Source organism: Arvicanthis niloticus, chromosome 7 (genome assembly GCF_011762505.2).
Source record: "Arvicanthis niloticus isolate mArvNil1 chromosome 7, mArvNil1.pat.X, whole genome shotgun sequence".
In the NCBI taxonomy this organism is placed as follows: domain Eukaryota; kingdom Metazoa; phylum Chordata; class Mammalia; order Rodentia; family Muridae; genus Arvicanthis; species Arvicanthis niloticus.
Genome location: NC_047664.1, coordinates 11,353,558 through 11,368,020, shown reverse-complemented (window position 1 = coordinate 11,368,020; position 14,463 = coordinate 11,353,558). Strand labels below are relative to the sequence as shown.

Here is a 14,463-nt window from a genome sequence, read left to right as displayed (position 1 = left end):
GTGGGTACTGGAGTGACCCAAGATCATCACAGCATCAGAGCAGAGGCATGGCAGACACCTGCAAACCAGAGACTGGGAGCTGCTCTGGGAACACAGACAAGTAAATTTGGAAATCATGTAAAATTCTCCCCTGAAGACAAAGGCTTGGTGAGACGGTTTTGCTCAGTCAGCCGTGCAGTGGGATATAGGAAGCAGGAAGGAAGAAGCCCCAGAGAAGACTGACTTAGACATCCTTTCCCCAAACACTGTACTAAGAAGTAACCATCAGATTATCCTGTAAAGAGAAACCAGAGACCACTGTGGATCATTTACACATATGCACTTATGCACGGCGATCTAATAAGTGGTTTTCAAAAGAAAAGAGAAATATGTGAAATGTGTTTTAATAATATGATTTTAAGGTCTTAATGTATTTATTTATTTATTTATTTATTTATTTATTTATTTATTGTACACAGACTAGCATGGCTTCTCTTTACTGGTGGATGGTCTGGAATACTTCATTCAAGAATGCACTTAGTCCAACGTAGTGACACCTGAGTCCTTTGCACACTGATAGGAACATGGGCCTCACATATTCAATTTGTATTGCTGGATCAGGTAGTGTGGCAGTTTGAGCAGATGCAGCAAGGCTGAGAATCCTGGCATGACTTTCCTGGGTGACTCTGGTACAGCTGCTGGTGACTCATCCTTACCTTCATTCAGATGGCTGAGGAAAAAGTCAACAATATGCTTTATTTAACCCCATACCTCAAAAACACTCGTTGCCACATGAAATCCACGTAAAAAGCAATGCATTTTAGGCTTACACTCATTCAGCCCTTCAAAGGCCATTTTTTGGACCCCACTTCTGGGTAGTTGGAGCCATATCTGGCTAGAGGTCTGCATGTTGGGTGGCATGTCTGGAACCCGTAGTCCTCTGTTCACCTCTCAGGTTTCCCTAACCTTGTTCTAACCTCAGGCATGCTTCAACTTCAGAGGGATAGCCTGTTCCCTTGGTCTGCATGGCCCTCTCATGGATGGCCACACAGTTAGTAGTTACCTTTCCTTCTTCCCTGCCTGTTCACATGACCAACTACCATTTAAATGGTAGCCATGACATTTCCCACCTGACCCTGAAGGTTCTCTTTGTCACTCCCCCTCCTCCCCTCCACACTTATCACTTCTGAAAGACCTTATCTCCTGTCCTGCATCCTCTGCTCTGGCAGAGGTCCTAAAACCTACATCACTGCCTGCTATACAGTAGACTCCTCATGAACACTTCTAGAGCAATGGACTCATGAGGAAGTCAATCCATCTTCCCAGATGGTTTTCAGGTCAGGGCTTGGAGCCAAGGTCTCACATAGCAGGGCAGTGGCGGTGACCTTGAAGTGGTGAAATAGGAGCTACTTAGTCTGAGGTCAATCACTGTGAGGAAGGGGAAAGCTAGAGTCAAGGCAGAAGGCATCTGCCAAATGTCCAGTGTATACAGAGGGGTTCGTAGACGAAGTTGTTACTAGGACTTAGCTGCTTAAAGGTTGGGGGTTTGTCAAGAAGGACACTGAGATGGATTACAGGGGAGAAAGGGACAACAGAATGACAGGAGTCCAGCACGAGGGGCAGGTGTTCTCTGAAGGGAGTAAATAGGGACCATGACAGACGTGGGTCTCTTCTTATTCTCATGAACATGGGGCTCCTTTCACAGCTGTGGTAAAAGAAAAAGATTACATTTTGTGACGTGAAACTGGCATTCAAATTTTTATTTATTTATGTGTGTGTGTGTGTGTGTGTGTGTGTGTGTGTGTGTGTGTGAGTGTGTACACATGTGCACATACACATATGTGTGAGTACAGGTACAAGTGGAGGCCAGAGGACAGCTCTTGAGACTTGACTCTCTCTTGCCACTTTGTGGAATCCAGAGATTTTAAAAGTGACAGACTGTGTCACATACCGCCTGATCAAGGATCCAGTAAGGCCAAGAGTGACCACTGGGCTTAGGAATGATGGTGGCCACTGTTAACTTGGACCTGAGCAGAATAGGTAGAGAAGTGGGGGTGGCTTCAGAGATTTAAAGGAGACAGAAACCGTGGTTGCTTTCTGAGAAGGTCTCCCTTCGTAACCCAGGTTGGCTTAGAACCCACGCCTACCACCTCAGCCTCACCAAATCTGGGATGCGCCGCTATGCCCAACAAGTTGGTGGGCTTCACTGTAGAGGACAGTACTGTCTGCTGGTGGTGACAGTCAAGGAGGAAGCTTTCGGGGTTTTCTGTTCTTTTTTTCCCTTCCTGCTCCCAGCCCCAGCTGTGGCCGCTGCTTTCTCTACCCTCACCCCTATCCTTTCCCTAAAAAAATCAGATAAATAAAAGTATTCTGATGCACGTGTGGAAGCGACTTTATAGGACAAAGGGTAGTGACGCAGGATAAGGTAAAGATAAGATGATATCCTTGAATAGGGGTGCTGTCGGCTTGTAGTATGGAGAAACTGTGGTGGAGGGCAGCAGGACTTCCCTAAGGGGTCACAGAGTGGAGAGATTTGGAATATGTGGGTCATATGGCTTCTGTACTACCATGTGACATAAGTCTAAAGCAGCCATAGACTGTGTGTGCATGAACAGGCAAGTCTGAGTGGTAATAAAGAACTCTGAGGGGCCAGTAAGGTAGCATAGTGGTTAGAGAGGCTCACACGCAGACCTGATGACCTGCCTTAAATTATCTTGCTCATACTCCACACCTCAACTTTTCTTAGATCCCACTCTCCCTGGGTTTTTCTCCTATCTGCTAAATGCTTCCTCTTAGTCTCCTTTCCTTGCTCCCTTTCCTCTCTCCGAGAACTGGAGAACACTAAGGGCCTTTTCCCTTGGCTGACTCTTGTCCTCTCCCCCACTGGGTCTTTCTTCCAAACAGCTTTCAAGCCCAACTCTCTCAATGGTGATTCCCAGCCTATGCCTCTGTCTTAGTCAGCGTCACTATTGCTGTGATGAGGCACCATGAGCAAAAGCAACCTGAGGAGAGAAAGGGTTGTTTGGCTTCCCTATCCTGAATCATAGTCGGTCAAGGGAAGCCAAGGCAGAGATTCCATCTGAGCAGGAACCTGGAGCTGATGCTACTAACTGGTTTGCTCCTCATGGCTTGCTCAGCCTGCTTTCTTATATAACCCAGGACTATGAGCCCATGTTGTTCCCACTAAAAATGGGACAGGCCCTTCGATATTGATTATTGATTAAGAAACTGCCTATAGGCTGCTTTACAGCCCATCTGATGGAGGCGTTTTCTCAGCTGAAGATCCTCTTCCCAGACAACTCTAGCTGTGTCAAGTTGATATAGAACTATCCAGCACAACCTCCATCCCTGTTCCTCTACAGAGGTTCTTAATTCATTATCCAACCGCTTAATAATCAACACAAAACCAAGGTTCCAGGAGGAGCCAAGCCCAGCATTTGGTAACTACACTGCCTTCCCTCTTGGAAAACGTCTTCTCTGTCTCCTACAAGAATCATGTCCCTCCCTGGAAGAGTAGATTTCATCAGGAGACACTTCGCTAGATCCCCTAGGGTGTGGAGAATCCGAGGGTCTGTGGGGAAGGGTGAGAGGTTATGGATTAGAAGACAGGCAGGAAAAGTGGCTCTGGAGTGAAGAGCCCTTGCCACTCTTATGGAGGACCTGAGTTTAGTTTCTAGCACCCAAGTTGTTTTAATGTTGGAGAGAGATCTTAGAATTAGAAAATGACTGCACAGGACCCGGTCATGGGTTCACACTAGAGGATGGTGCGAAGGAGAAAGAACCAGGTAGGCAGGTTGTGTACAGCAAAGACAGAAGCCCAAAGGGCAGATGAGGGAAACCCAGGGAACTGCTCCCTAAGTTTCCCTCACACGGTCTCTGACTGACCCCAGCAGGAACTATCTGAAGAAAAAAATCTGTTCCCAAAGTGTACAAAGTCTGGATATGCTAACTCTATCTATCTATCTATCTATCTATCTATCTATCTATCTATCTATCATCTATCTACCCATCCATCCATCTATCATCTGTCTATCTATCTATCTATCTATCTATCTATCTATCTATCATCTGTCTGTCTATCTATCCATCTATCTATCCGTCCATCTATCTATCATCTGTCTATCTATCTATCTATCTATCTATCTATCTATCTATCTATCTGGTGCTGAGTACTGGGCTGGAGCCTCACCCCCACTCAGCATGTCTTCTACAGGATGCATCTCTGGCTCCCATTGAAACTTTTTATCTATTTTGGGGACAAGAAAAAACATATGCTGCTCATAACTAAAGAGTGCGACTTGATTCAACAAAAGCTTCTTTGTGAGCACCAAAACTCTAATGTCATATTTTCTGTGTGTCCCGAAATAGTCTTACTTTGAATTTGGCAACAGTATGGAAAATGTAAATATTATCCTAACTCAAGAGTTTGCAAGAGCTGGCAGTGGCCTTTCTTTGTCACTGTGGAAACTTTCTACAGATAGTTCTAGCTCAGTGAGATCACCTGCCCCTTCCTGGGCTTTGCCCCACGCAATCACGACAGCTTATGCTGTAGACTGCTTTCCTTTCTGTCCGTATGCACAAGCTGCTAGATCCTTGGTTCTATGTGATAAATGAAGCCTCATTGTGGATGCCACAGGATGAAGACTACTGGTCAGCTGTGGGCCTGGGGACAGGCTGACCAATAGGCATCACCATCTGGTCCAGGGTCAGGCAGAAACAGAAGTGGGATCTCTCCTGGCTGACCTGTGCATCCTTGCTGGTGGTGGCTAGCTCACTTGACCCAGGAGAGGTCAATATGGAAGTTACACTGAGTTCAAGTGGGGGACCTGTGAGCACCCAGCCTCAGTCAACAGCGCAAATCAATTTGACCCAAAGCAATCGGATGTCCAGACCCTGGTTGGTGGCACCGGTGATTACACCGAGGACGTCGTCTCTCCTGGGGAGGCCACACACCTAAAATGGAGATTGTGACATAGGGATGGAGGAATCAGATCTGACCTCACTTCCTGGTGATGGGATGTGAAATTCTCATTGATGAAACTTTTAAATGCTCTCCGAGGGATATTTCTGTACTAAAACTGTCTTGTGGCATGTGGTGGAGCATGGTGGAGCGTGCCTGTAACCTGGGACTCAGGAGATAGATGGTTATTGCAAGTTCCAAGCCAGATTAGTCTACATTATGAGTTCCAGGACAGGAAGGGCTGCAGAGGGAGGCTGTGTCTCAAATGAGATGAAATGAAATAAAAGACAATAAAATAAAAATCCTCAATATACCTTTATAATATAGTAAAAGTAATGATCCAAGCACCTCTGGTCCCCATAGGTACCCTAGTAGGAAAACACTCACTCCGTATTGGAAATCCTAGTTCCCCTCTTCCACCTCAGCTACCAGAAACCAGAACCTCTTTCCAGGCTCCCTTCAGGCCGGCCCCGTTCTTCCCAGCCCACCTGTCAGGTCTCTGAATTTCTCCAGCAAGAAATTCATCCATTTCTTACCCGATCTCACCTCGCTCCATCAAGCTGCAGACATTACTGCATAAACGCTCTCCTAGCTGGCTGGCAGTCTCTCAAATAGCGGCTGTAAAAACCCCTTTAAATGGAAACCAGGTTAAAGACCTCTGTCTCCTTTGCTCTGAGCAACGCTCCACTAATGCTGTGGGGTCTCAACCTTCCTAGGCGCCACCCATCAGTACAGCTCCTCATGTCGTGGTGACGCCCCCCTAGCCAAAAAATTATTTTTCATTGCTACTTTGTAACTATGATTTGCAGCTGTTCATAATGTAAATATCCGATAATCGAACTCTGGGAGGTCATGACCCACAGGTTGACAATCTTTTCCTCTAATGGCTTCCAAAGCTCTACCTGACCCTGCCTACGCCCTAACACTTGTCGTCTTTGACCCTATCTCTGGCCATGCTTTATCTCAGTAGAGCACACTGGCTTCTACTCTTGCCTCTAGAATCAAACAGGCCTGCCATACCCCAGGCCTTTGGGCTGGTTGTTCCCTCCGCCTGGGATGCTTTCCCATGTGCTGATAGCTATGTGGTTTACCTGTCACCTTCAGACTGCTAGCCTGTCCCCCTTTCAATGACCTTAGATTCCTCGACCTTGTCTGGTTGGCACTGTTCTGTCAGTGTCTGACAAACTGAATACAGTTTGCTGATCAATCAGTGTAATAAGAAGGTGACTTTGACAATCTGTTTGTTCATTTTTCTTTCTTTCCAAATGCTTAGCACTGAAATATCCTTTCCCAAAAATTCGTGGAAAGAGCAAGGCGAGTGTGTGTTGGTTGGAGAACTCCAGCCTTGCATTCCCTCCTCATTCCCAGTAGCTGACTGTCTGTTCACGCCATGTTACCTATCGGTCATCAACCTTTAGAAAACCGGACTCACACAAATCACGTTATTAATAAGTTGAAAGCTGAAATCAGGGCCCTAGGTGTACATGGGAAGATAAGACAGTTTATTATTTGCTAATCAATCAGCTTTAGCAGATGCACTTTGATCTGCAAAGGACAACTCAACAAGGGACACGGGACTGTGCTTCAGGGTGAACTAAACTGGCCACGGTTAGGTAAGTGCCCTAAATTTGATGGGTGACCTGAAGAGTGCAGGGTCCTGGCCTCTTGAGGCAGATGACACAGTGTGCTAAAATGGAAATCTGAAGCGAATTCTCACAGGCCAGGGCGCTAGCCGGGAAGGGCTTGGTTTCCCATTAACCCACCCGGAGTGTTTTCCTGTCAAGTCTTACCAGACTCACTGTTCCTCTCCTTTCATTAGTAAAGTCAGATGCGATATCAAAACTCAAAGGGCTCCAACCTGCTTTGTCCTAGAACAGTCTGTCCTGGTTAAATCTGTGCTAAGAGTCCAGAACAGAGGCTGTCTTCCCAAGGGCGGATGATACCAAAGGGCAGGGAGGACCCAGCTCAGGAATGCTACTGCAGCTGAGGTGCACGACAGAGCCAAGGGAAGAAGACAGTTGAGCTTCATGGTCACAGGCTGCCACGCCTGCGCTGAAGGTTCTTCCCGATCTCCTCCCAAACGGTAATCCTTCCTTAGCTCTGGGCTTCCTTCTAGGTGTGAAAATGCCAAGCAGTTTTCTTTTGGGTTTTTGATGTTGTTTCTCCTTTTTTGTTTGTTTGTTTGTTTTTGAGACAAGATTGCACCTTGTCATCCAGGCTGGCCTTTGAACTCATGGCAATTCTCCTGCCTTAGCCACCTCTGTACTGAGATGAGAGACAGGTGGGAGTCACCACCATCAGTCGCAAAGTCAAACTTATTAAGATATATTTTATCGGGCTGGGGAGATGGCTTAGTGAGTAATAAGGCTTGCAAGCTTAAGGACCTGAGGGCCCAATAACCATGCATAAAGCAGGGCCTTTTGGCCACCCGGGTGCTTTGAGGGTCAGAGACAAGAGGATCGCTGGGGTTAGCTGGTCCTCAGCCTAGATCCAGGTTCAGTGAGATACCCTCTCTCTAAAGAATATGGCTGAAAAAGATAGACCAGGACAGCCAATATCCTCTTTGGTTTCTGTGGGCATGCATGCATGCACACATGTTTATAAGCTACACATAGAAAAATATGATTTATATAGTGTAAATTAAGCCATCTCTCTAGCTAGCCCTCTTGTTTTTTTGAGACAAGGTCTTACAATGTATCCCAAGTTGACCTCAGATTCACTATGTAACCCATGTTGGTTTCGAACTCATGGTATTCTTCCTGCTTCACTCCCTGGGTGCTAAGATTATAGGTCTGTGCCACTAGGATTGGCAATACTCTACATTTTTGAAAATGTGTGTGTGTGTGTGTGTGTGTGTGTGTGTGTGTAGGCTGCACCTTCACCAATGGCCTTCCATGGCCTCTCACAGTGCCAAGCCTCAGCTGCTCTTCATAACCCCTTCATGCCTTCAAAACCATTATCACCTGGGTGACCAAGTCCAGCTGCAGCACGAGGTACAACCTTGGCTGTCTCTAGAACACAGCTTCTTTGTGCTCTCAGAAAACACCTCCCAGATTTCACCACAGTGATGCTGGTCTCTTCTTAATCACCACTAATTTCTTGGCTCCAGCTAACCAGCATCAATTGTCTCAGTAGTCCCTTCTATTTTTCACTCTAAAGCCAGAGCCACGTGGCGAAGCTACCGTGTTCTGCTGCTTTTGGGGGCTGGAACATAGCCCCCCTTATTCTATTACCAGCTTTCTGTTTTCTGACTCCTTCTCTGCCTAAGCTTGGCTGTCCTGTAACTTGCTCTGTAGATTGACCTTGAACTCAAGAGATCTGCACGGCTCTGTCTCCTGTAATGCTGGGATTAAAGGCATGTACCACCAAGCCTGGATTTAAGCTTTTTTTTTTTTTTCATCTAGAACCTGCTTTGTTCCAGGCTGGCCTTGAATTTAGAGATCTCTTTTAAACATAGCTGGGTAGGATCTTGCCCCAAAATGCCTTAATCTGTTATGTCCTAGAACATAGGCTTCAGTTCCATTTCACTTCCTGGTGCTCCTTTAATACTAGAGCCATATATTTTATATTTTTCCCTTTCTAAGCTTGCTACACTTGTTCAAAATGCTCTTTATGAGACTTAACCAGAGAACGAAGTCTCGGCTGGGCTTCTTTGAGACTTCCCTTGTCAATGCAATTAATATAAATCTCTCTACCTTAGCCTCAGGCAGACTCTTCAGACGAGGGCAAAAAGCAGCCACATTCTTCACCAAAATACCACAAAAACAGTCTCTAGGCCACATTCTGAAATTCTTTCCCACTGAAACCTCTTGGGTTAGGTCTGCATAGTTCAAATAACTCTCAGTAACAAAGTCTTCCATAGCCAGGCAGTGGTGGTGCACACCTTTAATCCCAGCACTTGGGAGGCAGAGGCAGGCGGATTTCTGAGTTCAAGGCTAGCCTGGTCTACAGAGTGAGATCCAGGACAGCCAGGGCTACACAGAGAAACCCTGTCTCAAAAAACAAAACAAAAACAAACCAACCAAACAAGCAAACAAAACAAAAAAACCAAAGTCTTCCATATTCCTACTAGGACAGCCCATTAAGCCCCATTTAAAGCATTCTACCATTTTCCAAATCCAAAGTCTCAAAATCTACATTCTTCCAAACAAAAGCATGGTCAGGCCTATCACAGCAATACCCATTCCAGTACCAACTTCTGTCTTGGTTAGGGTTTTACTGCTATGAGCAGACACCATGACCAAGGCTACTCTTGTAAGGACAACATTTAATTGGGGCTGGCTTACAGGTTCAGAGGTTCAGTCTGTTATCATCAAGGAACATGGCAGCATCAGGCAGACATGGTGCAGGCAGAGCTGAGAGTTCTGCAGCTTCATCTGAAGGCTGCTAGCAGAAGACTGACTTCCAGGCAGCTAGGGTGAGGGCCTTTTTGGCTTGTTTGCTTTTGTTATTTCTTTGAGAGGTTCTACATTTTATTACAGAACAGACACCCTAATTTAGACACGAGCAAGCCTCCAGGTTAAAAATGTTGAAATCCATCTGGCAGGACTGATCGATGACCACAGTTCAGTATAAACCCTCAGTCTTGCCACTGTGTGGATCCTTACAGACCCTGCTTTGTTCCCCCTCCAGTGTCTTCTCTTAGAGTTGTACCTGACTTTGTTAGCAGTTTCCATCCGGATCCACTGAGGTACAGGACGATTTCACTTTTGTTTCTTGGCCAGGAATCGCTTGATTCTGAAAGTCTTGTGAGACGACACGGCGAGAAGCCGAATCAGGAGTAGTGTGCACGCTGGCGGAGGAAAGGAGAAGGGGAAGATGAGAGTTTTATAGCCCACAGTGACACACCTACTCCAACAGGGCCACACTTGCTAATAGTGCCACTCCCTAGGCCAAGCATAGACAAACCATCACAGTCGTCGCCATCATCACCACCACCATCATCACCATCATCACCACCACCATCATCACCATCACCATCATCACCATCACCATCACCATCATCACCATCACCATCATCACCATCACCATCATCACCATCATCACCATCACCATCATCACCATCATCATCATCATGATGGTCTTGAGCTCATAGGCAACAGTAGAGAAAATCAGACACAGTAGACAGAATCACTGGTAAAGAAAAGCTTTATTAGGGGTGAGCAAACACATACACAAATGTGAGAGAGACAGACAGGCAGACAGACAGACACACACACTCTCTCTCTCACACACACACACACACACAGAGAGAGAGAGAGAGAGAGAGAGAGAGAGAGAGAGAGAGAGAGAGATCCCCTGTAAAGCAGAAGAAGAAACTCAGGAAACCCAAGTACAGTTCTATCTTTAGGGTCTTCGGGGAATCTTCTTCCCCTAATTTAGTGTTAGTTACTTGGAACAAAGCATATCCTGGCCTAGCCTTGAACATGTTCTACCGGTTCTCATGGAGGGACAGGGAAGAAGGCCAGTATCTGCAGAAGAAGTGACCACACTTTCTCCTAAGTTGCCAAGGCCCTGCCTCAGGTCAGGAGGGTAAAGAAGAAGCTGGAAGTGGACCACCATGTAGTTTTTCATCTTTATTGTCCACCTGGCCTCTCCTACCTGCCCAGGCATCCTGGTCCCTCATTATGGAAGTCAGACACGTGGTGGACAAGCAGCCTTAAGGGAAAGAAGGGAACTTTAGAGGAGTGAGGCCCAGAGTGTTAGGGAAAGCATGCTTAGAACAGAGACAGACCCAAAAAATAAAAACAAAGGAATAAAAAACAAAACTAGCAAAAAACTAAAACAAAACAACCTACCACCACCACCACCAAAACCCAGCTCAGACTTGCGGGTCTTCCTTTGTCTAGGCCACTGTAACTGCCATCCGTCCTGCCTCCGTACTACCAGTAACTTACACACACACACCTTCCATCTTCTCTTCTAAATTCTCTTCATTAAGGAGCAAGTGGGTAAGAGCTGAGACTTCTTGCATTAAAGTAACAGTGGCTCAGAAAGCGTCTCCAGCCACGCTGATGCAGTCCAGACTAACAGTTGCCTGTTGTACACCAGACCGTCCAGCAGATGGCAGTATTAAACCAGACTTGAAAGATGATTATAAGGGCTAGGATGTACCTGAGGGGCATGGCACTAACCTGCCATGTACCAGGCCAGAACTCTCCTCTGTAGCCACATTAAAAAAAAAAAAAAAAAAAAATCGATGAAACAAAATGCTGTTTTATTTCTCTGATATTTCTGATATTGTGGCAAATAGTTTTCCATTCTTTGATGTCCTGTAAGTTCCTTTTCCAGTGGAGAAGAGAATGGTAAGTTTCACATGCTTTCTCTCATATGCTGAATCTAGATCTACACACACACACACATACACACACACACACACACACACGACATGTACACTCTCACACATACACACACACACATAACACATACATGATACACGCATGCATGCACACACACTCACCCTCATACATACACTTACACACATAGGACACAACAATTTTGGAGAAAGAAGGAAGCAAAAGGAGTGCAGATAACGAGCTGACTAAGAGCAAAGTATAGGACATATGTGCATAATGACATTATGGTGTGCATAATGATGTCATGATGAAACCCATACATAATGTCATGGCGTGCACTATGATGTCATGGTGTGCCTATGACGTTATGGTGTGCATAATGACATCATGATGTGCATAATGATGTCATGATGAAACCCATACATTTTTGTTTTGCCTTTTTTTTTAATGTCACTAACGTCAGGCACAGTGTCAAGTGACTGTAATCTCAGCACTGGGGAGGCAGAAGAATTGTGAGTTCGATGCCAGCCTGGCTTACATAGCAAAACCTTATCTTAAAAATGAAACAAAACAGAACCCTCACCAATCCAAGAGAAATGAGATGGATTTTTTGTTGTTGTTGTTTTTGTTTTTCGAGACATGGTTTCTCTGTGTAGCCTTGGCTGTCCTGGAACTCACTCTGTAGACCAGGCTGGCCTCAAACTCAGAAATCCACCTGCCTCTGCCTCCCAAGTGCTGAGATTAAAGGCATGTGCCACCACTGCCTGGAATGAGATGGATTTCTAATATCATAAGCTCAAATCAAGCTTTCTGAGTATTGTAATCTCTAACATAATGCTTTTGCCTGCAGACCTTGTCACTGTGTTTGAATCTCCTGCCTCCTGAGGATGCAAAGGAGGAAGTGAGTGAGCAGGCTGGAGGACAAGGAAGAAAAAGGAGGCAGGGGTCTTGTGGCACAGTGTGTGTACCCATGGAGGCTGTGGGAGGGGAAGCCGAGGCACAGGTTACCCGTAAGTCACTGTTAACAAGTTGTTTCACTGGATCTGAACTTGACCACCGTCTTATCATAGAAACTACCTCAAGAGGCCACCTTGCTCACAACCAAAACAGTCCCCCATAGCTTCTACCCCAGACCTATGGCGTCCTGTGCTGCTTCTGATCCCTGGTAGTCAAGTGTAACACATTTGCCGTCTTTTTCTGAAGAATTTTCAAAAGGAAAAAAAAAAAAAAACACTTAACAATGCATTCATCAGTTGTCTGAACCATATTTCAAATATCTCTGAATCATATGCAGATAATGTCTATGGCCTTGGAAATGGAGATATCGGGGCACACAGTCCCTGTAAACGTGAGTGTGAAACAGCGCGTCACGGTGGGAAAGCTCATGATTTTGGTCTTCACACACAGACCCACACACGTGAATAATTTTTTAATGTAATAAAATATTAAGGGGATTTTCTAAAATGTTTTGATAACAGTGAGTGGTACTCTAGGTGGTCTAAACACCCATGATGGTCCTTAAGGGGTAAGAGGGACACAGGCCCCTAACATGCACGTATGTTTCATGTTGTGCAACCACAACCAAGAATGAGAGGAGGAAGTTGAAAAGAACAGAATGCCCCTGAGCAGGTAATCTGGTCGTGATTTAATGAGGGAGAGAATAACACTGGTGAGTGACGGCTTGAGCAATTATGAGGAGTTATAATAGCAAGATTGGCTAAGGTCTGGGTTAATAAGTAAACTATCCTTTGAATGTCACAGCCCTGGCTGGCTAACGTGACATCCTGAAAGGGGCACTTTCATTTCCAGATGCCCTGACCTGGACCATCTTTGATCTGGCAGCCTGGGGACCCATCAGGATATGCAGTGATGTGGTAAGCATGGACCGGGCAACTAACGGTCAGAAGTTTTCAGAACAGCCCTTGGGCAGAAAAGCTGATCACACCAGATCAAATGTAAAGCTCTACAAAGAAATAAAAGCATAAAACTTCGTCTCCCACCCCAACCCATTAGGCAAATGTAAATCTTATTATGTCAGAGTGGTCCCCATCCTTATCTGTGGCTTCCGTTCCCTGATTAAATGCGCTCTGAAATTGCTCAGTGGAAAGTTCTGAGCACAACCGATTCCTGTGCTGGAAACTGCATTTTATTCTGAGCAGTGTGATGAAATCTGTGTCCTGCCCTGACCTGCACGGGATATGAATCACTCCTGCTTCCTGTACACCCCGCTGTGTACGCTCTGTGCCCATTAGTCAGCTGGCAGTACCACCACAGCATCACGGTGCTTCTGTCTGGGTCTGGTGTCAACCTCAACTCAAGCATCCAGCGAGGGCTTAGAGCCTACCCCTGAGAGAAAGTGGTCAGCAAAAAGGAGCCCCAGACCTTTAGACAGCAAAGTAACTTACGTCAGCGTCAGCCTGGGGGTACCTTCTGTGAGCTGTCATATGTCCTCGGGACACTCTAACAGATGCTATCTCTGGATCTTAATAGGCCAGTGAGGGGGGTCCTTGCAGAAGCACAATGGTTCCAAAGCCAAAGAGTCTGAGAGACAGAAAGAGGCCGCTGCAGTTGGAGCATGGGTGACTGGCCCTTAATGTTTTCTTCATGCTTGAGCCTCAGCGAAATGTCAGCTGGAGAAGACTCTCCTCCCACAGAGGCAAAGCACCCACTTTCCCTCACAACTATCTTCATAACTCACGATACCTAAGATGGGTCCTGGTGTGTTTGTTTACTGGAAAGTGCATCCATCTTGCCACTGATGGTCTAGGCCAGGAAGATAAGAATCCGGATCTTGCTAAAGGTTTGGGTTCTACTTAACAACCATGGAAACTGCTGACAGGGAAGTGACTGGTTGTAACTTTCTCTTGTTAGGATAGAATACAAGAGACTCTGGAATTTATGGGCAAATAAATTATTATTTATTTAACACATAGTTATTTAACACATAGTTCTGGGAGGTGGAAATCCCAGGCTAGTCAGCCATGTGTGACAAAAGCCTCAAGTTCCATTTTAATATGTGGAAAAACAAAAGACCAGGGACATAGTGACATAGAGGACAAAGAACGAGGGTCAGCTTGACCTTACAACCACCTTCTGTCATGGTAATTGACTCAGCCCCAACAGTGACATTCATTCCCTTAGGAGGAAGAGGTGCCAGAGGAGACGTCTTCCTTCAGACTGTTTGCCTGAGCTGCAGGGTGGCTGGGTTGGGGTGTGGAGAGCGGGAGA

At 45.9% G+C, this 14,463-nt stretch overlaps 2 long non-coding RNA genes across 2 annotated transcripts; one reads left to right on the top strand and one right to left on the bottom strand.

The window, feature by feature from the left end:
* Positions 1-408: 408 nt before the first annotated feature.
* Positions 409-9,586, bottom strand: LOC143442939 (uncharacterized). The gene is made up of 2 exons (XR_013111562.1): positions 9,226-9,586; positions 409-709 (listed from the first exon to the last, which is right to left on the bottom strand). It is a non-coding gene; the product is annotated as an uncharacterized LOC143442939 (long non-coding RNA).
* Positions 6,696-13,461, top strand: LOC143442940 (uncharacterized). The gene is made up of 3 exons (XR_013111563.1): positions 6,696-7,022; positions 12,086-12,245; positions 13,045-13,461. It is a non-coding gene; the product is annotated as an uncharacterized LOC143442940 (long non-coding RNA).
* Positions 13,462-14,463: the final 1,002 nt, after the last annotated feature.